The sequence below is a fragment of the Aptenodytes patagonicus genome, chromosome 1 (genome assembly GCF_965638725.1).
Source record: "Aptenodytes patagonicus chromosome 1, bAptPat1.pri.cur, whole genome shotgun sequence".
Classification (NCBI taxonomy): Eukaryota; Metazoa; Chordata; class Aves; order Sphenisciformes; family Spheniscidae; genus Aptenodytes; species Aptenodytes patagonicus.
In genome coordinates, this window is record NC_134949.1 from 71,158,932 (window position 1) to 71,185,052 (window position 26,121).

The 26,121-nt window shown below is 40.3% G+C and overlaps 1 protein-coding gene across 5 annotated transcripts in view; it reads left to right on the forward strand.

Annotated features, from left to right (window-relative positions):
* Positions 1 to 26,121, forward strand: part of CALD1 (caldesmon 1) — a 203,861-nt gene that overhangs the window by 32,193 nt on the left and 145,547 nt on the right. For 4 of the 5 annotated variants that reach the window (XM_076341925.1, XM_076341956.1, XM_076341985.1 and 1 more), the window contains exon 2: positions 10,142 to 10,222. The exons of the other annotated variant lie outside the window; for it this stretch is intronic. The gene's annotated coding sequence lies outside the window, so the exon portion shown is untranslated. The remainder of the gene's footprint in view (positions 1 to 10,141; positions 10,223 to 26,121) is intronic. 5 annotated transcript variants of the gene reach the window in all.

Genomic DNA, 26,121 nt, shown 5'->3' on the forward strand with positions numbered 1-26,121 from the left:
CAGGGAGCTGTAGTTGGGTTAATAGAGCTGGAGTCTGAGGCTCCACGGAGCAGGGAAGTCCTTTAGCACCATTCCATAGCATGGATGGTCCTGGCTGCTTTACAGAAACAAAGATGTAAGGGTGTAATTTGTTCTCAGTAGTCACAGGATGAAGGGCCTGATGGAAGGTCTTCAGTGAGTTTTGGATCAGATCGTGAAATAGTTTGCCTATGAAACATCACAGAGCTTAGATTTAAAAATAGATTTTACTGGAGACAAGCTTTTTATATAAAGAAAACCCCTTCAAAAATATGGTCAGAATAAGTGTTTGATTCCTTTAAAATCAAGAAATGAAACTATTCTAGTGATTTCTAAGAAAAGTGCAAGTTAACATGTAAGACACAGGCTGAGTTTTTGGCCCTGTTGAAATTGGTGACGAAGCTTCTCGCATCCAGTTGTAGTCCATTCTCAGATTTGGCAGTCGCACTGATTTTTGGCTGTTGTCTGTTTTTAGCAATAATCTCTGTCCATAATACACCAGCTTTCTTGATGTCTAGTACCCTAGGCTACTAGGTGTCTGTAAATCCTGTACGAATCTTTAGTGCATAGATGCAGAGCATTTCCGTTTCACATCCTAGAATGCGTGATGCTTCAGATTGATTCCAACTGAATGCAGTGTCAATCAGTGCAGTAGACAGTAATTCTAATAGAGAAACATTTCAGACCTACTTATTTTGACTTGTCGTTGTTGGCAGATTTGAGAACTCTGCACAGAAATTGCGATGGTTTAACCAGAAGTCACCATTCCTCTAGAGTAAAAGGGACCAGTTGAACAAAAACCCCATAAAAATCTTGACCCCACCAGAATGAGTGCGAGGGCATAATTTAAAGCTCCCAAACAGTCTTGTTAAATTCACATTTTATACTGTCACAGACAGTCATGGGATGTAAAACAATAGTCTGGCTCTTGCAATAGGTCAAAGGTCTGTTTGCTCTTTCATATTTCTCCTTACTTAATTTGGCAAGCGGACACTTTCTGTCAAAGAGAAGAGGCCAAAACAAAGGGCAGGTTTTTTCCCCAAGTTATTTTTGAAATGCCTTGATTCTTGGATGTCCGATTAGGATATTTTAGACCTGGCTGTCATTACCCTGGAAATCAAATGCCGTTACAGCAGCTTAACACAGGCAGCCAAAATCATTAAAAGCTTTTGAAAAAATTCATCTAAACGCGCTCAGGTTTTGTTCAACTGCACAAAACAGCAAGGCACTAATTATAAGCTTAACAGAGGATTCATAGCTTCTCTCTTACATATCCGTTGTTAACCAAAATTAAAAAGTGTATCCTTTAAAGAGCTAAAGATGGTATCTACTGTGTTCTCCTTTCTGTTGTCGTCATGCTCATCCATACACCTTTTTCTATATCAGAAATCTGTTTCTGTGCTTGGGTTATTTCCTCTTTTATGTGTATATATAATAAGCCAAATAATGAAGAGCTGTGTACTATGCTTATCTGACATTCTCACAAGACAGGAATTGAATTCTGTGGGAGCTTGAGCTGCAGGATCTAGTCCCACTGTAACAAGCTGGGCTGTGTGCTCCCCCCCCCCCCCCCCCCCAAGTCATGAGCAGTATTTCCACTGGGTGGAAGCACCTTATTTGGTGTAAATCTTGTTAGCATTGTCAGGACCCTAATGGAAGAAGCTGCTGTGAGCTCAGGTCTGTCTGATGCTTGCAACATGGATCACTGGGTGACCCACGAGCAACATTATTGTATTCAAAGGATGAGACTTTCAACAGCTCACTTGCTTCTTTTTTTATGCTGGTCCTCAAATATCAGCCTGGGATTATTCATGACTTGTCACAGATCTGACAACATAGTCCCTTCCTGCGTTTTAAAGCAAAGGTTGTTCTTTGAATACATTGTTCCATAGACATTTTTTTCTCAGTATTTCTACAATGTTTTGCTTTCTTTATCTGCTTTTGGCATAAAAATATGAAACTAAACAACTCTAATCAGAATTATTTGTTGGGGAATTGACAAAGCAGCAATTTATTTGAGATGTTATATCAAACTCTCTTTTAGTTCCAAAGCAAGTGTTGTTACAGTGAATGTCTTTGGGTTTAGAAAATTTCCTATACACTGATGCCAGTTTATCTCACTTCAGACTCCAGTAGGTCATCTTTCCTGGACTCAGGTTATCTACTTGCAGAGAATAGACAATTATTCTCAATAACTTTCAACCTTATGTAGCTGTAAGATGTTAAATAGCTTTCTTATTATTTATTTTTAAAGAAATCTTTAAAAGATACCTTCCTTCTATAGTGTAAAATGGCATTAAGATCAAGCTGTCAGGCCCTGCTTTTTCCGTGTTGATCTCAAAGTTCTTTACAAAGGAGCTTGGCATTGTTTTCCCTTTTGTCAGTCTGAGGAATTGAAGCACGAAAGAGAAAAATGACTCCTGTGACAGCACCAGACTGGAGTTGATGCCAGTCAAGTGCTTTGTCCGCTATGTCACGCTGTGCTTTGAAGGGCATTAATCTCACAGTCCAACTAGTACCAAACATGCTACTAAAACCATTGAAATATTATTCATCAAGGAGATGGATGGGATACAAAAACAGGAAAAGTACTTTTTACAATAGTCCATGGCATCATAGAGCCGTAGCAAATGACAAATCTTTTGAAAAATCCAGCAAAGGTCAGAATTAGATTAACTTTTTAAAAGAGATTCAAGTAATAGCATAACTTGTGCTCTGTCACACGACATTTTAGCGTGCACAAGTGAGCCAGACAACTGTGTTATTTTAACCCACATTCAACATTCCTATCGGTAAATCTGCACAAAGGGCCCCGTATCCATATCTTATGCAGTACTATCATTAAATCTTTTTTTTTTTTTTGCTACTGCCTGGAATTTCATTATGAACCATTAGTGATGTAATACTAAACCTACAGAATCTTAAACATGTCTTAAAATCTGTGGAATAAAGTAGACTGCTACCAAATAAAAAATGCAGTACCAACAAAAAATTTTGCATCTTTTTCAAATGGCTCATTCAAATTTTTTCCCAAACATTTTTCAACTCAAATGTCTCAAAATAAACTTGCTTTAGTAGATCTGTTTTCCAATAAATGTTGTTTCTCTCTTCTTCCCTCCCCTGTTCCCAAGACACTATTTGCTGGTTCATTTAAATACAAAATGTCTGTCATATGCTGCCCTCTTTAGTATGAAGAGTGTTTGAGTTTCTTCTGGTTGCTGTAGGAGCCTGACTTTGGATTTTTCCTGGAATTGTGGGATTCTGTGAGAAAGCCTTTCTCACCTTTATATTCTGAGATTAATGAGATCTTCCATTAATAAGTTATGTGAGCCATACCAGTCTGAAATGAACAGAGTGAAATTTGCATCTTTGAGAAGCTCCTCAGTTCATAAAGGAGGGTATGATTTATACTGTAGCCACTGGTAAAAAGAAAAAAAGCTTTAAACTCTAAAAATGTACATTTAATTTTATGGGGAGTGATTCAGGGATGTTCTTGGATCCTCTGTGAAATGTTTAGCTGGCACAGAATCATGCTTCTATCAGAAATAGGAGTAAAAATTGAGGGGTGTGCTTTAAAAGCAGCAGACCTTCAGCAGCCAAACAAGGAAAGAACTACGTGCTTCTGATTTTTCATCTATAGAAAGGCATGTGCATGTATTTTTCTGGAAGTGCTGAAGCTGTTCTTCTGGAGTTGGTGTTTAGCATTGAACCAGCACTGGTTAGAGGTTGAAAAGCGCGATGGGGGGTACTGGCAGGAGCACAGCGTGCTTGGGGGGGTGTTATGGTCCTGCTGACTGTGAGGAGATGCTGCCTCATGGGCCCTCCTTGCACTGTGCAAAGTTGTGACAAAGGATGGACTGTTGGGCAAGGGAGTGTGTCCTGCATGCTCATGTATATGCTTGGCTGCTAGGATCGATCAGGAGCTATGCTTAGGAAAAATGACTCACTGCTGGCTCCCTTACAGCAATGTGTGGGAATGAGCTGAGGGCCAGAGCAGTCTCAGCCAGAGTGTGAACATCCATTAATACTCCTCCTTCAGTGCGCTCGCTGCCGTATCTGCTTGTCTAGCTGTCCTCCTCGCTCTGGAGCAACAAGTTGTAAGGCTTTGCCATCAGTTTGCTGCCTTATCTTGGGATGTGCCTTTATCTCTAGATGTGTGGCTTTGACAGCTGTGTGACAGTGTTATGCCTTTGTATTGCTGACACAACCTTCAGTCCCATCCAACTCTTAGCCTGTCCTGAAGCTATGCTGGGTGCCTTCTGTCAACACAACATTTGTTAAAATTAAGTATTTAATGCTCAGTGCATTCCCCGCTTGTAGAACTATAATTGTCCTACTGATACCTGTGAGATGACCTTTGCTTCAAAAACCTTGTATTTTTATGAGCAAAGGCTAAATTTCAGCACTGTAGCAAAGTCTCAGACTAGGCAAAATGTTGTTCGGCTTGTATTTTATTCTTTACATCAGCACAGATTGAAGCTCCAGAGAATTAAGAAAATGAGGGGTGAAGTAAAAATTATGTGTTTTATAATATAGACTACCAGTGGTCAGTTTAAATGTGCAGGGAGCGCTCATTAGGTCTGCCAGCGCGTACCAAAGTAGGAATAGCCCCAGGGACAGGAGCTGGAGTATGGGTGAGGTGTTCAGCATGGTGTGACTGGGTGCTAGAGATCCTTCAGAGCAGATGATACTTTAAATTCCAGAGCCTGATGACAAACTTGTCAAAAACAGCTTTGCAGATTTTAAACAACAAAACCAAACAAAATCTCCCTCCCACAAACCCCTGTCTCTTCAGAGTTTTCTTTTCTTTGAGCTATAAATTCACTGCTGATACTGGCTTAGGAATTGGCTGGCTGCCCAATACAATTGTCCCACAAAAATGTACAGAATCTCTATCTTTCAGTCTCTATAAAGAAAAACATGGAAGAAAAATGTCAGGGGAAAAATGTATAAAATAGGACATGACCTTCTTTGGAGTAAATAGATGCAAAACTTAAAGGATCCTCAAAAAAGCCATTCTTTTCTAAAACGCAAATGTTTCTGTTGATGATTGATACCAGAATTGATAGAGGCAGTAGGATAGATGGGTGGGTGGTGTGAGTTTTAATCAGAAATGTCTGATCAGAGATTTTAAAACAGGGTTCTGCCTACACGTGCAGCATTCACGCATATGCTGTGTTTTTGTAGGCTGACAAGGAAACAACAGATAACCTGCATTTTTTTTTCCTGTTATCACATGTTGAGTTGTCATCTAATTACTGTTAGCACAAATTGTGAGAAATTGAGTTTCAAGTTTGAGTTATGAAAGGGACCAAAAGCTGTACTTCGAGCAAGGTTATGGCTAACTGTGCTTTCTCACATCAGTGGTGAAAAATAATGTGAAAAAATAAGTGCTGCTCTAGCTCAAGTAACAGGCAAAACTGCTTTAGGTCTCTTTTAAATGCTGTTAGAGGAGAAATTAAAGGACTTATTTTAATAGGTAAGATAAAAGTGTAAAAGAAGTTACCTTGCTGCGGCAGGCAGAATTATTGTTTTGCCATTTTAACTATGTCCCTTTAACCAGCCATATATATATACACACATATATATGTCTCTTGTGAAAAATGACATCTTAAGGGACATTTTCAAAAGCACCTGAGAAGTCTATAAGCTGCAACCTATTACACCTTTCTGTCACATTTCTGTCTTCAGCCTTGTCAGCTGTAAGAGTTGGAAATTTGCATCTGAGGATGACTACCCTATCGAGCATTTCAGATGTGGTTGAGTTATATGTGTGATTCTGCGCTGTGGGTTGCTTGCTATTAGGACATCAAAGAGGAGCTGCTGGCTGTGACGGGTGGTGGTTTTCATGTTGTCTCTTCAGGTGATCACAAGTAGAAGATGATGTTGCTGGTTGCACTGAAAGATATTTTTGCCATTTGTCTCCTTTAAAATGTCTGCAGCCCAGATCCACTTGGATTGTGATGTCTTTTGATCTCAGGAGCTGAATAAAACCAGGCCAAGTAATCCCTGGGAACTTCTGCAGCCAGAATTGCTGGAAAGCACGGTAATTCAGCACATATAATGCTTTCCTCTGAATCAGCACCATACCTGATATGGTTTCAATGAGTTGCTTGGCTGTCGTTCGCTCCTCCTGCTTTAATAGCCCTCAGCCAGGGCTCCAATTTGATTTCAGAAATCAAAGTTTGATTTCTACAGGTATTTAAATGTTTGTGCCATAATGGGGGGAGTTGTCCTCAGCATTTTGGCCAAACAAAACTTCAAAGGGTATGGCATTTCATGGGTGTGGGCAATGAAGTAAGACGTTTTTGTTTCCTTATTTAGGTTATAGAAAAGAGGATCAAGCCCCTTCCAGGAAAATGGAAGTAGGTAGCCCTTGGTGCCATCGTTTTTGTTTGCTAATGCAGGCTCTACCATCTAAGTGTTCCCACATTTAATACCATGGAACAGGCCCACCAGGATTGCCCTGCTGTGAGAGGCTACGGTGCCTCAACCCAATTTCCAGTTGGCATGTAACATCCTGACACTGACTGATGCGGGAAGGGACCAGTCCGTAGGCCCTCATCTTTGTGAAATGGGATGTGTGCAAAGCCCTGCAGCTCATCTTCCTCAGAGCTCAACCTGATTCTACAGCTCCTGTGCTCACATCACCTGGGTTGACCTGGTATCAAATAAGCAGCAGTGTAACAGTGAATGAGATCTCATGTTCATTCATGTCACCAAAATGGCCTAAACCATTAAAAAGTTGTGCTCTGGGTTGATCTGGACAACTTACAGGCACTCCAGGTTTTAAGGACTAGCTCAGAAAACTTAAAAATTTTTTTGTGGTGTACCATTAGTTTTTACTTTGAGGGAGGGGAGAGATAGAAAATGTATACTTGGTTATTTCGCTTGACCTACAAAGAATTATGGTGCTATACCATGTTTACACAAAGCTTGCTCCAGTATGCAAAAGTAACCCACAGAATCCAGGTTGCTTATTGTAGTGGTCAAGTTAAATTGAAGGGAAGGAATTTCTCAAAAATATTAGACTAATGCCTTGTGATCTAAACTTTAATGACTTTATTTTCTGAAAATGGTAATTTCCCCCTTCCTACAGAGAACAGAGTTTCACCTTGGAAAAGAGCAATGGAAAAACATGCTTTAGTGTGCTTATAAAAATGTAAATGGTCTGCTTCTCTTTTTAGAAGTAGCTATCTCTAGCTATAAAATTGTAAAAGAAAGATAGTACTGACAACTTCAAGAGGAAGAGGAAGTTTATACTTCCACAACTGTTTGGGTTTGGTAACCATACCTCCGTTTCCCAAACCTGGTAATTAGTTGATCAATATGTAAGTAAATATAATGAGATGGTCTATAGGAAAGATTAAAGAAATAATAAGGTAAATTCATTTGTATCACGCTTTGGCCTCCTTTAGGAAAGAAGTGCAAGATAATTAAGTCTCAGCTTTTCTTCAGGTGTTGCATCCAGAGATTGCTTGAGTGTGAACCAAATAGATTAGTTTTAAACAATCTTTTTAGTTGTCGGTGTCCCTTGACTTTGATATTTTGCAGGCTATATGGTATAAAACAGTATAAAAGTATATCAACAAGTGGATAAAACACTTCTCTGGCTCAAATCCTGCCTAGTCATTAGTGTTCGCTCATTCGTAGTCTTTAATTTCATAGATGTGTCATTATTATTTCCTTTTAGGAGAGAATTCAGGTTTTGATAGCTTTGAGGGCACACATACAGACTTTATGCATGGAAAATGTCATTGCAATTAGGAAATAAATGGTGTAAAATATATTCATTAATTTTGTTTCGCTGAGGAATTCTTGAAGAGATGTGGCATAATGGACTTATTTTTATTTTATTTTTTTGGTACTGTGCTTTGGACTACAGAATAAAACCAGCCCATGAAAGAAAAACTTGTCTTTGGTCAGGTATATGTGTACGCATGTATGTTTTGGCTCTGCCTCAACAAATGTGTGCCTAACTTCAAGTAGGTGAGTAATCTTGTTTGGTTGGTGAGGAGCATGCTTAAGTACCTTGTGAATGTGAGCACTTCAGAATGACTTGATGTTAAGGTATCACAGGAAACAAGGCTAAGTGAAAGCCTTAGAATGGAAATGAGATGTTCTTCTGATTAAGACTAATGTCCACCTTTGATGGAGCTTTATCTCTGAAATACCTCAGCAGTCAGGAAGTTACAGAATTTAATGCTGTTTAACTCTACTATATTGCACCTTTGAATTTTTATTTTCCTCATCATATGTAAATGATAGTTTATTTCTTTTTTTTTCATGGCTACAGTAAGTTACGTAGGGTGAGCATTGTAAAAGCTAAATTCCTACTTGAAAGAATTGGATCACCTCATGTAGCTACATGACTCCTGAAAGGCATGTTAGTCATTGGATTTTATTAATGACTGGAGCAGTTTTGCATTTTATTGATGCAAGGACAGATCTAGATTTTTCTCTGGATGAGAACATTCAACTGCTGTTGGCTTTAATGGGAGTTTTATTGAGGCTGAGATAGTCCAGAAACCTGGACCTCTGCAATGCTCACGGGGAATCTGTATTCCTTTCACCAGATCTCCTGGATTTGGCAAACCTCAGAAAAAGTGGATGTCTTCAGCACTTACTGTGATGCGGTCTTAGAAAGGTCCAGAGTAGAGTTTCCTGTAGGAACTGCCACCTCAGCTGGACCCAGCTGCGATTTTCCATCTTGGTAGTTCTTGGGCCAACAAAGGTGTTTCTTGTTTTTGTAAAACAACAGGGTACAAGTTGTATTTAGCCATATGGTAGAGCACAGTACTGTATGTGTTGTGGAGACTTTGACTCCTCCATCATCCCATCACATGCTGTCTTCATAAGACCTCATTTGGCAGGCAGTATAAAATTAAAACAAACCCCTCAAAATTCCCTAAGATAAGCAAACCACCCCACCCCACCCCGCTTAGGGATTTAGAAGAAATGGTGCAGAAATGCAGTGTCATTTGCAAAAGCATGATACATTTTTCCAGAGCTTTGTCAAACCTCCTGCTAAAGCCAGTTAGCCTAATGAATACTCTTAAACACATCTGCTGATTGTGTTGATTAGGTGGAGAACAGGGTAGGTAAACTGTGTATTTTTCTAATTAAAGGCTGATTGTGAAGCCAGCTCATTTTTGAGAGATGTTTCTTCACCTGGTTTAACAGATAAATAAAATCTCTCTGGACCTTGTGATACCAGCCTTTTGTCTTTTGAGTATATAGACATTTGGAAGTTTTTTCTTTTCACTGCCTCTGTAGATGAAAGGGGATGGGAGCCACCAGAGCCCCTGAGAAGATTCCCAGTTGGCTTACGCTACTCCAAGTGGGATATCTGAGTCTGTTCTCCCAGGAACCCCCTCCTGTTCTTCTGCTGAGGCATCACTCAGAGGCATTTTCCAGTCTCACTGCATGCTGCCAAAGCTGTTATCATTTATCCTGGCTGTTACTCGGAGGTGGCTGTTCTATTACTGTAACAGTCAAAGTGGCTAAGTACATGTAAAGGCAGGCAGACAACCCGTCACCGAAAACTGTGTAAATGCACTCCAGCAGCTATGCAGAAATAGCCAAATGTTTTTGCATCTTTGACTGGAGGCAGCCAGCAATCAAGGAACCGTGCTGGTCTACAGCCAAAACAAATAGGGAATTCCCTCAGATATTTTTTGTGAATTGAATCATGGGGGCATAATCAGGTTTGGCTCCATATTAATCAGTGCAGTTTGGCTATTAAAATTCTCAGTTCTGTGGCTGATGCTTCCCAGGCTGTTCTCAGGATTGCATTACACTGTGATTGGGTTACAGTCATAGCAGCAGGATCAGGTGAATGGAGCAGTTTTCCCTGCAAGTGGAAGCAACTCTTTTCCCTTAATGGGACTTCAGATGCAGAGTGCAGTCTGCCCTTTCTCGCTTGGGATTTTCTTCTTCCTCACGGAGGAGTCACTGGAAAAAGAAAAGGAGCTGCAAGTCAGCTTAGTCAGTGGCGCAATAGTACCTAGCAACTGCAGCAAGGATCGAGAGCTGGTCTGCTTTCTAGATCATCCTTACTGTAAAGTTCTTCTGTCTTTGGTGCCCTCTTCATTCCCACCCATAAACACTTCTGTCTTTCCAGTGCCTGTGATAACTGGTTGCTCAAAGAATCCCTTGGGAGCTGAAGAGGCAGCATCTTCCAGGCTCAGGGGCATCATAACTGGTGAGATATGCTATTAATGCTTTTACATATATATATTTTTTTTTTCCTGGAGGTATTTCTGTTCAGTTGAGACAATTGCTGTGACGAGCAGCACTTCAGTGTTAGCTTAGTTTCAGACTCAAGGTCTGGTGTGGAAAGAGGCCATTCTGGCTGGTTAGTATTGAGCTTAATTTAACACATTGGGAAGATACTTTATGGTAGTCCTTGATTGAACTGACTGTCAGAAATTGCTTGGGTATTTGGGAGTCTTCCACCTTGATGTTTCCTTTTGTTAGTGTTTTGTGTGCTAAGGATTATGAGTAAGCATGTGCATGGTAATCTAGCTCTCCGAAACACTGGAGAAATTCTTCCACATTGTGGCTCCCATGGTCCCTGGGCATTACCTGAATGGGAAGGGACCATTTCTTCCCTTGAGAAGGTCTAACTCTTATTTACCTTTGTCATTAAACCTACATGCGGTCGTCTTTGCACACACACATCAGTTGTACACACAGAGTACAGACTGAGGTAATTATTTCAGCTCAACAGCCATACTAGTCTTTCTCCTAGTGAAAGATTATGAATATGGAGACTATTATATGTCATTAAGATAATAATGTTGCTGAATATGTTAGCAAAGTCAATGACTCTATATTCCCTAGGTGTTCTGTTTTTAGTTTGATAGGGACATGTAAAACAATTCTGCTTGCCAGGTGGGAGGAAATTTGCCTTTCAAAAGATTGTTGCTTCAGCACTTGATAGGAGTCTTGCTAAGCAATGATAATGATAATAAATGTTCCCAGGCTACACTTGTTTTATAATTGCTGTTTAGCACAAATTGCTCCAAGTGAGGGAACTCCATCATTCTGACTACACAGGTGGAGGTTATGATGTCATGCGTAGCAAATTCACTGATCCAAAAGGATGGGACAATTATATAAAATAGTAATACAATACAGAGTTATAGTAGTGAAGACTAAGGAAAACAATTAAAAGGGATTTAAAACTTAGGTCAAGAAGCCAACCTCAATGAGGAGGTGAGGAAGGGACTTGCCTTGAATGGTTACTCTGTTGAACACCTCTGTGAAATGACTGGCCACTATCAAGGGCTGTGTCTTGGATGAGGGATATAGCAGATCTGATCTTGACTTTTCCCATGAGGGTAATGTTTTATAAGCGTCCCAAGAAGTCATGGTCATATACATGGCAGAACTGATGGCTATTGTGTCTGCATTAACTCTTAGTGACCGAATAGCACATAAAGGCTTGCCTTTGAGTCGTGTTGCCTGTCTCATACCATTTTTCTAGTCCACCTTTTATGATAAGTGGTGTTCATCAGGCAGATCCAAGAGTCCCAAGCAGGGCAGAGTCCTGAGCACATACCGAGTTTGTGTGGTCAGCCATAGCTTGTCTGCTTTTCTGGGCTCTGGCTATCATAGCTTGTGTCAGGAGATGAGGAAAAGGAGAGGCAGGGTGAGCTGAGCTAAAGCCAGGACTAACAGAAACCTGAAAGTGATGGTTTGTTGGACAGTATTGGCTCCCAAACGCTTTTTTTTATTTGTATGTAGAAGTGTAAAGGCTCCAGTTTCAGTCTTTGGGATTAATTAATCCTTAAGCAGTGGAAAACAATGCAATATGCAATTGGTGAGCTGTCCTGACAAAGGCATGTCGGAGTAAAATTATTTTTTTGAGGCTGTTAACTATGCTGACTAACAGAGAGTTGGTTAATTCTGTAAGGATAATGTTTTGGGCAAATTCCCAGCCTCCAAATGCCTGCAGGCAGACTTGTCCATATTTGTGGTATATTTGAGGTCTAGTGTTCCTCCTTTGGGCCATATATTTTTAAGAGGAAATTTTCATGGAAGGAAACGTTATTTCAGCCTGTTTCACTGTAACAGCCTCCTCTGAAGCACTTTCCAAAAAAATGTTAAGGCCAAAGGTCTTGTTTTTTCAGGGCAAAAGATGTGAACCCTCTAATATTTACTCAGTTATAAATAGCGATGGGCAAGGCTCTAAGGATGGATTCCTGGGAGAATGTATCAGGGGTGGTTATTCCCCTAACTGAGCAAAGGCAACGGTTGTCTTTATTGCATCCTCTTTGGCACAGAGAACAGCATTATTGTTAAACAGATAGCAAATAATTGTAATAAACTTCTGAGTTTTTCATTCCTCTGCGCAGGTGCCTCTTATTTCTCTTCAGTACCAACAAGAACAAAAATGTGTCTTATTTCTAATAAGAGATGGCAGTTTGACACTGGGGGAATCTTCATTCTGAATGTTTTCGTTCTCCAGCCATGGCAGCAGTGATGCAGATCATATTAGCATTAGGACCATGCAGATGGTAGGAGAAAGTGCAACCTGGTGGGGGGAAGCACTTAACTGGGATGCAGGAGGTGCTGCTGTTGAACGACCAGCCGGGCTTGGGCAGGTAACTGCATTTATCTGTGCCTCTCTTCCCCCATCTGTAAACGGAAGGGAAGATTATTACTTTTCTTTGAGAGCTGCTGTTTGAAAATGTTGTGTTATTTTCAACTGAAAACAAGATCTGATAATATCATTGCTAGTAAATAGATGAATGTTAGCTAATTCAATTAACAGATTAGTTTGCCTCCCACAGTGAAATTCAGCCTCTTACAGTGCAGGTCTTGTAAAGCTCAGCATGCAACTTACGCATTGCCAAAGAGTTAACGTGAAACCCAAGTGATGCATAAGCCTTGCTAAAGAGGCTGAAGGCCAGAGACTTCATAATGCCTTGACACTTCCAAACAGAGTTACAGCGTTTGAAGTGTGTTTATAGACTCATGGGTCTGCCTGGAACCACGGGGAAGTCCTGGTGCATGTGAGGCATCTGCCTCGTTCATACGCATCACCAGGAAAATAATGCCTAGATGTAAAATTCTAAAAAATAAGAAAATGCACAGCATTAATTCTTAGAAAAGGGCTGCTGTTGCTGGGTTGCTTTCTAACTTTCCAGATCAAGGATGAATGTATGGTAACTAAAATGCCTGGAAAATGTCTTTGGTGGTAAATGCATTAGCTAAGACCTCAAATAGCAAAATAAATTTAAAAAAAAAAATTACTAAAAAACATACTAAAAAATTAGTGTTTTTCAAGTACTGATTTTTTTTGTGTAGATGTATGTTTTTCTGTTAGTACTTACTGGAGAAGAAAAATCAAAATTGGCCTCTAATAGTTATTAGGTATCATTCCAACATCTTGCAATGTAGCATTTTTTTTCTACCTATGTAAGACAGGTATTAAACGTTTTACAAAGTTGTGGCTAAACTCTGTAGGATGCTTTAAAGTTTAGGGAACTTAACAGATATCCCATTCTAACCTGTTGTGTGCTAGCCACACCCAGAAAATTACAATTAATACCCAGTACTCAAAAAAACCCCCACAATTCACAGGGATTAAATGCCAGAATTGCTGCTTTTTTGGTGGTTGTTGGTACTATCATATATTCAAAAGGCATTCCAACCAAGGGCATGTGGCTGTAATGGAATTTGATGTACAATCAGTTTTAGGGAACAGCCTGTGCCTTGTTAATATAGTCCATAAAAGGCTTCCAAACATCCTGAAACCAATCCCTTCTGTTTCCAAGTCTGCATATGATCTCATAGGAAATGATCTGGGAGAGGCTGGCTAACCCTTTTGCATAATCAAGGTAGCATTGTTCTTTTAATGCTTAGTGACTTGTTTCACTGATATAAGCTCAACGATCCACTTTTCCTCTGTCGCCAAATCCCTGTTATCAGACTTCGCAATTGTTTCAGTGGCATTAGATTAAAGAGTAAGTGAGAGGACTGAAGTGTGACTTAAAGACTGGCCTTGGTAATGTCATTCATTTGCTTTGTAACCCTTTTTTGTCTTAACTATTTTAAAAATCCTAAACCACTTGCTGCCCGGCGAAATTTGAAAGACAGAAATGCAAATACATGACACGAGTGGGCAAGGTTTATTTTGCCGTGAGCTCAGAGGCAGGTAAGCAATCTGCACCTTGCCAAGTTTCATAAATGGCAGCAGTAGCAAAACAGATAGTGGAGAAAATACCTGCCCTGCATATAGATTTGATATTGTAAAACCCTTCGCGTGTACGTTAGCAGTAGATATAGAAAGTGTGTTCTTGTATTGGAGCCCTTTAAGACCTCCACTTTCTGGCATGTTTACACAAACGCAGACTGCCTCATACAGTGCATGTTCTTTTATATCCTCGGGATACCCAGGATTTCCTTAATATATCTAGCCCAAGAAGGGAAACACTCCAATGATCTTCTATCTCTGAAAGCCTTGTACGGCAGCTAGTGTTAATCTTCACTGGCAAGGGAGAGAGAACAAAAGTATCTGGGTTTTGTAACTGTGCAGAAGTACAATTATGGTCTAGTTCATGTGAATAGGTAGTAACTGCACCAAACTGAAATTACAGTGAGGCTAAGCAGAGGGCTCTGTGGCACTCTGCTTACTGCAGAGTTGTTAAGTTTGGCACTCTGCTCTGGGCTCCAGTCAAACATTTTCTTAACCATATTAGGTTATATGGAAATTGGCCAACCAGCAATAGGCTTTTGATGTAGGCTTTTGTTTGTGCTCATATCTTATGGAGTAGACAGCCACTGCTTTTCTTAAGAACTAGCAGGTTTAATAAAATAAGACAAATAGAACCCTTTAAAAATTGTCATTAAAGTTTGGTAGCAAAAAAAGAGCATTTCCCAAGACAAAGGAACCAAAAGTTGACACTGTTATAACACAAGCTTGTGGTTCCCTTGTGCTTTACATCCATAGATCTTGATCACTCTGTAAATCAGATCCCAGTAAAAGCCCAGTAGTTAAATATTATGCTGTTCTTCAAGTGAAAGACAAGAGTGCAGTGAACCTGACTGGCTAAGGCACAAGCATACCCGTTCCCTTTGGCAGACTCATTCAAGGCATGGTAGCTCCCAGCAGTGGGGTAGGGTGAACAAGTGGGTTGGTGACTCTCTAAACTGTTGCAACAAGGTTTGCTTGAGTTCGGCAGATGGAGCCTTTTGTGTCCTGATAGACTGTCAAAAAGGTCCACTTATGTGCCTGTCCTGTGTCCTGGAGAAAACAAAGAGGAGAAACAGAAAATACTAAATATTGAATTGTTTAGTTCCCTCATTATTGGAAATTATCCCAAAGCCAAATAGAATGGGATCTGGCATTTATTTTCATGGCTGTTCTTCAGGATGGTTAGACGAGAGACAGGAGCCACTGGTGAATGCCCAATTTGGGACATCGTTCATCAGTACATGCAGGCTGGTCTACTTCTGTCAGGGAGTTCCTGTTCAGAGCTGCAGCTTATACCTGGGGTAGTGCAAAAGCAATGGACCTGACATGTCTGTGTTGCTTCAGGGTTAAGGATGTCTGAAAATTCCCCAACCAAGGATAGAATATTCCACTGGGGAAACTTCAAAACTTGTTTTCAACCTAAAATTTCAAAATAGAGTGTTTTCAGGATTTAGCTGACAATTTTTGTGTTCTTAAAGGATGAAAAGTTGAGAAGCAGTAGTGTTAGTTAAGCATATTATCAGGTCTACTCAATACTCTAGTAGATTTTGCTATTAAAATGACTGTTTTGGTCAATAAATGTTTTCATAATTTTTAATTTACTACTACTACCTATAGCTGTAAACTTTTGTTTCATTAAAATGATTCTTTGCCCTTGCTAATGCTCTTTTAATACTTGCAGACAGTTGTTACGTCCCCTTCTTAGGATTTAGTCAGTCGATGCATCCTTAGCTCTTTTAATCTCTCTTTGTAAGTCAGTCCCTCTTTGCTTGCTTAACATTTTTATGGCTCTCTTGTGATCTTCCTCTGGGTTGTTATTGTCATTCAGGAAATGAGTTCTCCAGAGCTGAATGAAGTATTCCAGGTGTGATCACCACAGAGCTGTGTTAGGGATATTACCTTTCTGCCCTGTGAGGTTGCCTTTGTATTTCATTTAATATTGCTTGGACTCTTTCTGCTACCACATCATGCATTATTTGACATGTACCCCTAAGAAATGGGATTAAACAAGGCCAACTTTAAACGCTTTGAGCCTTTTGATTGCGAATTTTGGTAACATCTTTCAAAGATGCAAAAATGGCTGAAGCTATGCCTGTGGTTTGTAGCTACAGACAACGCTGTGCTGCCAGGAGGCTGGAATCATCTCGTGAGTTCTGACCCTGCTTTTTGCTGATGATGTGTATGATCTTATACAAGTCATTTGACTTCTTGACCCCTGTGTCTGTATGTGTTAGAGGATGATAACACTATAGTAGTTGCATTTGGTAAGGCTGCTGTGAGGGTTGGTTCAAGTTTGTACATGATCTGGAAAATATAAATAAGTGGAGATGTAAAATATTTGGGCAAAAAGGCTGCAGCAAACCACATTACATGACCTGTAAGCTTATGCTGTCCAGGCTTGTGGAAATTGAGGAGGACCATCATTAAAAATTCTGTTTGTGCATAATCATTTGTCACCTTCTTTGCTAAAAGAAGAGGGGAACTAAATCGAACGAAAAGAGCGAACTTTATATTGAGTGTAACCTCTGCAAAGTTCACTAGAGACACACTGAGAATATGGTTTTAACATGTCCAAATTTGCTTTGTTGCTTTGCCCAGCTGTTGATTTTTATTTTGAGACCTGCACAAGCAGGTATACAATCAGCCGAAAATCTTGAAAAAGGAAGTGAGCCTATCTTTTGTTTAGGTGTGTTTATATCAGCGCAAAATGAATGCAATATCATCAAAAAATGTAGCAGAGCTAGGAGTGGAGCATGGAGAGAATAAAATATTATTTTTACATGTACTCTGAACTCATGTAAATGATGACACGTCACAAATGCTTCTTCTGAACCCAGGCTGGTAATCCACTCACTGGCACAGCATATGGATTTACTGGATTAAAGAAAACTACGTCATACCCTGCTGCATGAAGCAGATGCAGCTGGAGGCAGAGTTGTCCAACTCTCCTCTGCCCATCATCTTTGTGAGATACCAAGCTGGTGAAGTTTTCACTGCAGAAACCTCCAGTTGATGTTAATTTGTGAGGAGCTGGTGTTTATTGGTGGTACATACCTGGTACCACCAGGGGGGTGGTAGAGAGAACCAGAGGGGTTCTCTGAGTATTGTAACATACCTGAGAGCCAGGCTGACTCATGGGCAGTCTTTTAAATCAGGCCCAGTGCTGTTTATGTGAGTAGAGAAATTTGCAGTAATGGTCCCTGAGGTTTACAAATACATCCATGATTTATAGTGTTAGTAAGCTAAGTTTATATTTGAAAGTGAATGCTCTGAGGTGGCTGAGGATAAACATAATCGAAAAAAAGTTTTCTTAGTGATAGTCGAATTTTTCACTGTGTATAACTGCTTATAGAGTTTGGTGATTGAAAGATTACAAAACCACTTGTGTGGAAGTTACTGCCCAGGTAAAGGCTTTTGCCATAGGCTGGAGCCATAGATGAATACTGAAAGGTGTGCGAAAGGTTTGAAAAGTGCAAGGAGGACGTCCAAAGGCACATGAGCTCTTGGGGCAGGAGGGAGGAGGTTCTAGGTGACTATTTGTTTTCTGCATTCCCACAACACATCAGACTAAGACAAAATAGATGGAAATGCATCCTCAGTGCTGAATTCAGTCAAGGGAAATGGGGAGGGGGTAGAGAGAGAAACGCTTCTGATGGTTCCCATTTTAGGTCTAGTACAGAAAGGAGCTCTGCTGTAGGGCTGTAGTTCAGTTCTTGCAAGAAGCATTTCTATGGAATTTTGGCCTTAGGTGGACTTCCCAAGAACAGCTACTGTCCAGAAGATATTCCAGCTAAAATCTTCTGAGAGCAGTTTGAAAATGTTGGCACTGTTTCACCTGAACTCTGATCCAACTTTAACTATGAGAGGAACTTAAGAGGTTCTGATTTGGATCTAAATGCCTCCTCTCTACACTGTCCAGCTTGCACATAAAATGTGCAAGCAGAAGAACACCCTAACCAAGCAGCCCCTCAAATGACCACTGATAAAGAATACGAAAGTAAAAAAGTTGTACAGAATTTATATTTGACTAGACTAAGGCATAGTTTTAACCACAGATAGTTATGAGCAGAGGACAGCATCCCCTCAGCAGTGAGAGGGGAGATTGTGGCAGGGTAACATGGCACAGAAACCAAAGTGACCCACACTGCACTTGCTGAAAGCGTAGCCTGTGTTTTGGCTGGCTCTGAGCAGCATTAGCAGAAATCCTTCCTGCCATAGTATTGTTGTTGTCAGCATCACAACTAATTCAGTTGATACTGGCATCTGCATGTGGACCTTTCCTTGGCTTAATCCTAAACCACCAGGACTGGGCTAGCGGATTGAGCTGTGTGAGCAGAGACAGGAATTCAGCAAGATGCCTTGTTTTTCTGTACCTCAGTTTTCCTATTGGGAATAACCTGACATGGCAGAACCAGGTTAGGCAACATATGCTTGATCAGGAGGAGTATTTGAATGTCAGTGACACTATACAGCTCTGTTCATGTGAATATTTAATGAGATGCAGTTCCTACCTGAAGTGTTTCCAACTTAAAATAGACAAAAATAGGCCTGAGCAGAGATGCGGACTGACTTGTTTCAGTCTGTTTAGAAGAGGACCGGGTTTGGAGCCTGGTCCCCAGAAATGTCTTCCAGTGGCTGACTCAGTAAACCCCACTGTGGCCTAAATATTAACTACCCTGATATAGTCCGAAACCAGGACAGCAAAAGAGTTTTTGTTCAAGCTAAGGGGGTCTCGGACCCTCAGAGCACGTCCCTTTTAAGGCCAGGTGACTTTGCTAAAGGATTCACCTGTATGAAATGAATATGCCTGTGACAGCAGGAAGGCTGGGGTGGCTGGGCTCACGGAGAATTCAGGTCTTTCCCAAGCTGAGCACAAGCCTGGATGAGCTGGCTACAGCCTGGACCCAAACTTCAAAGTCTTCAGTGAACTTCTAAATAACCCAGTAGGAAATTTTTGGGTTTGATTTGTTTTCTTAGAGATGAGCCAGCAGCATGAAGCTGAGATCTGGATGTGTTCTGGATCCAGCCTTCTATTTTGTGTGTATAAAAGGCAGCTATTTTGAAGCACTGATTGATTATGACCCACCTGTGTTCTTCCTGGGACAGAATTATGGTGTTGCTTTTTTCTGTATGCCTCCTTCCATGTGCCTGTGGCACGTAACAGAGTGAGCTAAAGAGTTACTACTACATTTATTTGTGTTTTGGGGAGAAAAGTCTTCCTATGCTGTTTTTGCCCCCCTCCTATCTGTTCCAGAATTTTAGTTAATCATCATGCCAAGAATTTGATTAAATACCTTGGATATAAAAGACGATTTTTTTATGAGTCTTAATAAAATGTGTAGATGTGCCTGTGAAGTTAAAAGTAAGCAGATCTCATGCTCCGGAGTGGAAGCTGAATGCTGAGGGATTCAGAAAAAGAATTCACCTGTCTTATCCTGCTTGTTAGTGCATGATTTGATAGGTGAATTGTGGATTTGTTTCATCTTCTGAATATCTCATAGCCACTGTTGGAGGCAGAATGCTGATGCTGGTAGAGTAGCAGCTACAGCTGGTATCACTGATGTTATGCTTATGATCCAAACAAAAATAACAGATCAGAGCTCTATAATAATAGGAAAAGGAATTTTATAAACAAATTAAATACGTGGGGAAATTCAAGTGAAAATAGTAGTGGCTGGGGGAGAGTTTCAAGGACAGGAAATAGCCACTCAGTGAAAGTCAAAGCTAGTAACTGTTCATTGTATGTCTTTAAAATCTGTCGTTAAATTTTCAGGTTCAGATTTTTTTGCTTTACAGAAAAGAAATTGAATTAATGGACTTTAAAAGCATATGCTTGGCAAAAGAATTCTGCATCTTGAGTTCATTATACTTATACAGCTATCCCAAACTGGCTTTAGATTGGGGTTTTGTATGTTGATTTGATTGTTATCTATGGTTAACAGAATGTCCATAGTCAAAGTATCTTGGATTCTGGTTTTGTTACATCTGTCATCAATTTTTGATACCTTTTGGCTATGAGGATATGCTGACTTGCCAGTTGAATCCTTAGGAATCTTTCTCTGCAAGTGCTTCTGTGGAGAAGGTAATGACTGTGCACTTCCTTCTCCTTCCTGTGGTCTTTTGATGAGCTCCAGCTTACTGCTGTTCTTGTTGAAGATGCACATATCACGCTTATGCTGAAACTGGCAGGTAGTATTACAAAATATAGAAGGTAGGCTAGAAAAAATGTTGGCAAGTAATCCAGTCCGTTCTATTGGCCCAAACTAGAGGTTACTACTTAAATAATTTTTGAGTGGTGTATCCTGTTCTGGAATTGTCCCATGCAGAGCTTTGCAGTTTGCCTCAGTTGACTTGTAACAGTGCTTAATTATCCTTCTCCTTACACAGTTTCCCCAAGTGTCTTAATTGGTAGGGAAATCACTAGTGTCAAGGGAGAAAATCAGTCTCCATTGCTCCATCTTAAGCACATTATGTCTTGTCCTGCCCTCAGTGGATATGAAGAGTTGATCATTCTCTTTAATATATGTGAGGAGAATTACCATGTCTTTTAGGCTCAGCAAACCTGACCCTTCCAACCTCTCTGTGGAGACCACGTTTCCTAGATCTCTGAAAACTTTTGTTGCCCTATTCCGGACCCTCTTCCAATTGGTCCACATCTTTCCTGAAGTGATGTATACCTGCAGATGGACTCAGGACTCCAGCCAGGAACCGACCAGTACTCAAGAGGAAGGGAGTGCTGTTTGTAATCACTGTGTTTCCAACCATATGACATTGTTCCTACAGTGCCATTCACTATCAGCCCTGGGTGTTGGGTTTTTTCCCCTTTTTATTTTTAAGAACTGAGAGTTACTGGCTCATTTAGTAAATCGCTGTCTAGTGTTTGTGAAAGCAATTACCAAACCACTATTGTGATTTTTGGAGAGATTTAGCCTGCAAGTTTAGAATCAAAGCTGAAAATTGCCTGGTTTTGCATGTTCTGATACTAGTCAATAGTGCCTTCGCTTACAATTCCCAACTTTTATATTTTTTTAAGCTATTGATAGCAAAATATGTGTCAATGAAGAATCTTGATCTTTTTGATCAATGACTTGGGCTGCCTAATATATTCAGCCACATCATGACAAAGTGGCTTCACAGGACAGGTCAGGCTGAAAAACAAAATAGGCTGCAATAGGGAGGCAAGCCCTAGAGCAATGAGGGAAATGGAAATGCATGCATGAAATGCTTCAATGAGTTTTTGCAAGTGATTAGAACAGCAATTAGGGAAATACTTTAGGAGAGCAGGATGGATCTGGAGCCAAGTTTCTTCAACACCTATGGGCGTGCTTCATATTAGTTTTTAATATCTGGTTTTAGAAATCTTGAGAAAGAAGAGGCAATGCTATGACAGAAGAGCAAACGTATTTTGTTGAAAGTGGAGTAAGTCTTGTGGAAGACATCATGTTATTAGAGTGGAAGCCACACTCCTTCCATGTAAGATGAACAGCTTAAGGCAGGGTGCTTGCTCCTCTAATCCTCCTTGCTGTCCCATGACTGAAAGACTTTGGAGTCTTTGAAGTGAATTTACCATAGCGGTGGGAGAATCATCCAGATCTCCTCAAGCTTGGCCTCCTGGAGGTTTCCTAGACACTCAGATGATTGTTAATGAAGAGGACAGCTCTTATCACATACATCCCCTAAAGCAGTAAATTGAGATCGTCTACATTGGTAGCAAAGAGATTGTCAGTTCCCAACATCCATTTGCCACGGTTTGAATATGCTGAATTTAGAATAGCAGCCTTGCAGGGAAAGGTCCATGTAGGTTCTTTAATCCTACTGAGCCATTCATTCAATTCAAGCCAGCTTTTTCTACTTTGTAAAAGAGAGGGGGAATGAAAAAGAGCGTCCATCAGTATAACTATGCAGTAGAGAAAAAAGCTTTGGAATTACAAGGCTAAGGAAATATAAAATTGGACTTGTTATTGTAATGAAGCATAATGGTAAGAGTTCACAATGGGTCTGTTAGTATAATCAAGCAGAGAAAAGGCTCCAATCCTTTGAAGAATACAAGTTTTTTACATTATTTGCCCAGGTGTGGGTGTGATGGATGGGGCCAGATGTCTGTGGTGCAACTCTGCGGGCTCTGTGTGGATCAAGCTGAATCTGGCCAGTATTCTCATAAGAGACTTACTAAAAGGATAAGCTTTCTTGCATTGGTGACTGCCTAGTTACAGTGTTCATCTTTAGAAATACCAAAATTTACCTCTTAGGGTGATAACTGATACACTGTAGATTTTCGCTGTGCTAGGAATAGGAAATAACTGCTGTTTCAAACTTTCCCATGCACTGAATGAATAAGGACATATGTTTTTAAGCTCACCACCTTGTCTTTCTTTTTGAAACTCTGCTGAAAGTTTTCTGTCTGAACCTAGGGATATCTTGTGCACATTACTGTGGTACATATGTAGACCTCGACAGAGTGCTGGGTATTGTTAATAAAATTCCATTTGTGTATTAGGCACATTTACAAAATGTTAATTGAAATACATGGAAACATGAAACAGACTTTCAGGTAGGTTTTGAGCCAGGCTGTGAATTAGAATAAACATATGGGTAACAGTCAGTTGTGCAGAGGTAAATACTTGTTTTCCTCGTCACAGTGTAACAGGAGTGTAAACACATTGAACATTTACTTAGTAATGTAATACCTTATTTGTGTAGACTTATGAAGAAAAATCAAGTGTTTTCCTTTTACCTCCCCACCCTTTCCTCTGGGGCATTGTTGGAGTGTGTGCATATTTGATCTGATCCAAACCTAGAGAACTGAAACAATTTTTTTCCACTGACTTGATAGGTTTTGGTAATTTCGCAAGGCTCAGGCATGTTAGTCGTGTCACTCTTCTTTCCCCAGAGCTGCCTTTAAGAGTTCATCTCTGTTACAAAGGCCATAATGGATATGCAAGAAACATTTAAATAAAACTGTAGAAGCTGAAGTCCCCATCTCACCAGTAGGTCATGGTTCAGTGATAAAGTAAACTGTGCATTGGGGCTCCTAGTAATCGATAAGAAATGTTGTAGTTGGATGGTGTAATGCAACTATGACACAAATTCTCTCTGCTGATTCCTGTTACTACTAGCAAGCAAACTGACAGGTTAACTTCATACTGGCAGGATTTTTGGTGGATTAGGTATTGCCTTTGCTTGCAAAGTGGTCACAGAGCTGGTACAAGGGTGTAATGCTAGTGTAAAATCCATAAGCTAACAGAACAAAAATGTGATCACAGATGATCAGATTTGCAGGCTTTGGTGGTATGTTTGTGCACAAACCTAGTGATTGTGAAACCTCAGTCTAAGTGTAACTGGTCAGCCAGTTATGAATTCAAACTACCTTAGTTATCCTTAGAATTACAGGTGAACTAGTGCACTTTCAAGAAAGAGTGTGTGAATGTAAGAAACTAACTGCTCGCAGTTACCATTTTGTATGAAGGCCACTTCTATCTCTGCCCTTCAAGCACTGTAAACACCCATTAAAGTCTTGTTGTATGGCATCAATAGTATATTTTTAATGGGTTTTTTCATTATACAGTATATGTCTACTCATGAAATCTGGTTCAGATGACTCAAATACACATGTAAAAATGGAAAAAGGGAGAATCATTTTAGATATCTTACGAATGATAATAATGAGACCTCAGATATTAGTGTCCCTGTTTTGTAACTTATGATCTTGAAGTTTCTAGGTGTATCTGTTAGATCAGGACCTCACAGTGTTAACATAAGTGCTTGTTTTTGTCATAAGGGAAGTGTTGTCTGTGCTCTACAATAACAACGGTGCTAGGAAAAACAAGATGAGTTGTTTAATGATATTTAGGTAAGGTTGACTTTAGACTTGAATGTCATGGCTCCTGTAGATGTACCTTGGCCACAGGATTTTCCTGTCTCTAAATACAAATAAAAGTGAAGTCAGCTAAAACATATGGCCAGTTAAAAAACCTCTACGATGGAGTACAGCTTGGCAAATAGATAGCTGGATTGCATCTTAGAGGACCAAGGTTATCCCCTCACTGTTTTGGACCTTTTCTGTCTCTCATATGGGAGGGCTTGAATAGCTTGCGTTAATTCCCTGGGATTTGATCCCATAATGTGTCTCAGTGAGAATCAGCTTGAAGCAGGTTTCAGCACGTCATGTTACCAAGCTCTTCGTTTCTAGGTGGATTGTACAATGCTGGCGTGATTCTTCCTGAAGTTTGTCGCAGTCAGGAAACCTTTTGGTTAGTATGTTGGATGCTGCATATTTCATGGTTGATTTAGCTGGGTTCACACAGCTTTCTGTAAACCATGCAGTTCTAGAAAGAAATTTATGGGTTTGAATGAGTAACCAGTTACATAGGGCAAATGGCACTGTCTCCAATTACCGTATGAAAGGAAGTTTGGGTTTACCACTAATTGCAGATAAAAATTAATATTTGCAAAGGAGACACGTATGATTTACTTATAAGTGTTTTCTGTTTCCATAATGAAATTTCCTTCGGGTTTAAGTACAGTCATTTGGAGGAAAAAGTGGAGGTCTGTGGCTCATTAGTTTCTGGTGGTTGTCAGAAGCCATTAATCAATTGCCCCTTTTACCAACATAGGTCCTAATTCAGCAAAGCGTTTAGGCACATGCTTAACTGTAAGCATGTGTTTCAAAGCACTTTGCTAAATCAGGGCTTTAATGTGGTTCGAGCTTGCCGCATTTCTTTCCAAGTCTAAGGTTACCCTGAAATGACAGGAGTAGCTAATACCTCAGCTAAGGTGTCATGTACCTTCCTCACCTGTCTTTCTAAAAAGTCATAAGCAAGGGGAAAAAATGGGTCAATTTTTCCCTCTGCCCCTTTTCCCTCATCCTCTTCAAATCCTACCTCAAATGGAGGCTTCCGTACTGAATAGTAGGGCATGTGAAGTAGTAGCAAGTCAGGAGAAAGGAGAGCAAAATGACGGGAAAGCAGTTTCCACTTGATTGTTTTGAACTCTCCAACCTCCGTTTTTGCTAAAGCTCACTTGACTACGTAGAGGAAAGGGGAAGGCAGCAGAGCTATATTCTGATACAGCCAGATGAATCCTGGTATGCACAACCTCGTAAGTCTAGGTAGGGTGCGCATACGTCTTAGTCTACAGAGGAGATGTAGGGTGAGAGGGACTTGAATTTAGTTCTCCCAAGCACTTCTACTCTTGTGAAAATTACAGGATGGACTTTCAGCAGTGATGAAAGCTCAAGACTGAGGGTTATGTTCTCAGTCCCAGTCTTGTCCACTTTGGTGCAAAAAGGATGCAATCCAACTACAGCTATCCTGGAGAGAAATTCCCTGGCAGAAGCAACATCCCAGCTGGCACAATGCAAGTGTAACTGGCCCCTGTGTCCACCCTTCCCATTTTTACTCCACTAGGACAATCCAAGGGACCTGAGGCTTTTTTTCCTTATGTTTATTCATACATGATTCATAATTTAGTAGAGATGATTGAGAGCTGTCAGAAATTACAGCAGTTACTAGACCAATATGATTTTTATGTATCAGCTGGAGGTTGGATGCCTTGAGACTAAAGGGAACCAGTCTTACAGTCCCTTCAGGATTTGTTTGGCATGGGAGAGAGTATAGCCCTTATGCACTTTTCCCCCCTCTTCTATGAAAGTCAAAGCTCCCCAGCAGTGACAGCCACGTATCACACAAAGACCTCGATTCATTATGGACTTTGCAGTAGGGATGCTGCTTGTTGAATTGTCAGCACCACTTTTTGATGAGCATAGGTTTCCTTTGGATTTCCTCCTCTCAAATGTTGCTGCCACTCAAACTTGTTTTGCTTGTGAAATCTGACATCATCTCAGCCTGAGGTTGTATGTGGGAAGGAAAATTACTTCATTGATTCATGTTTCCATTTTC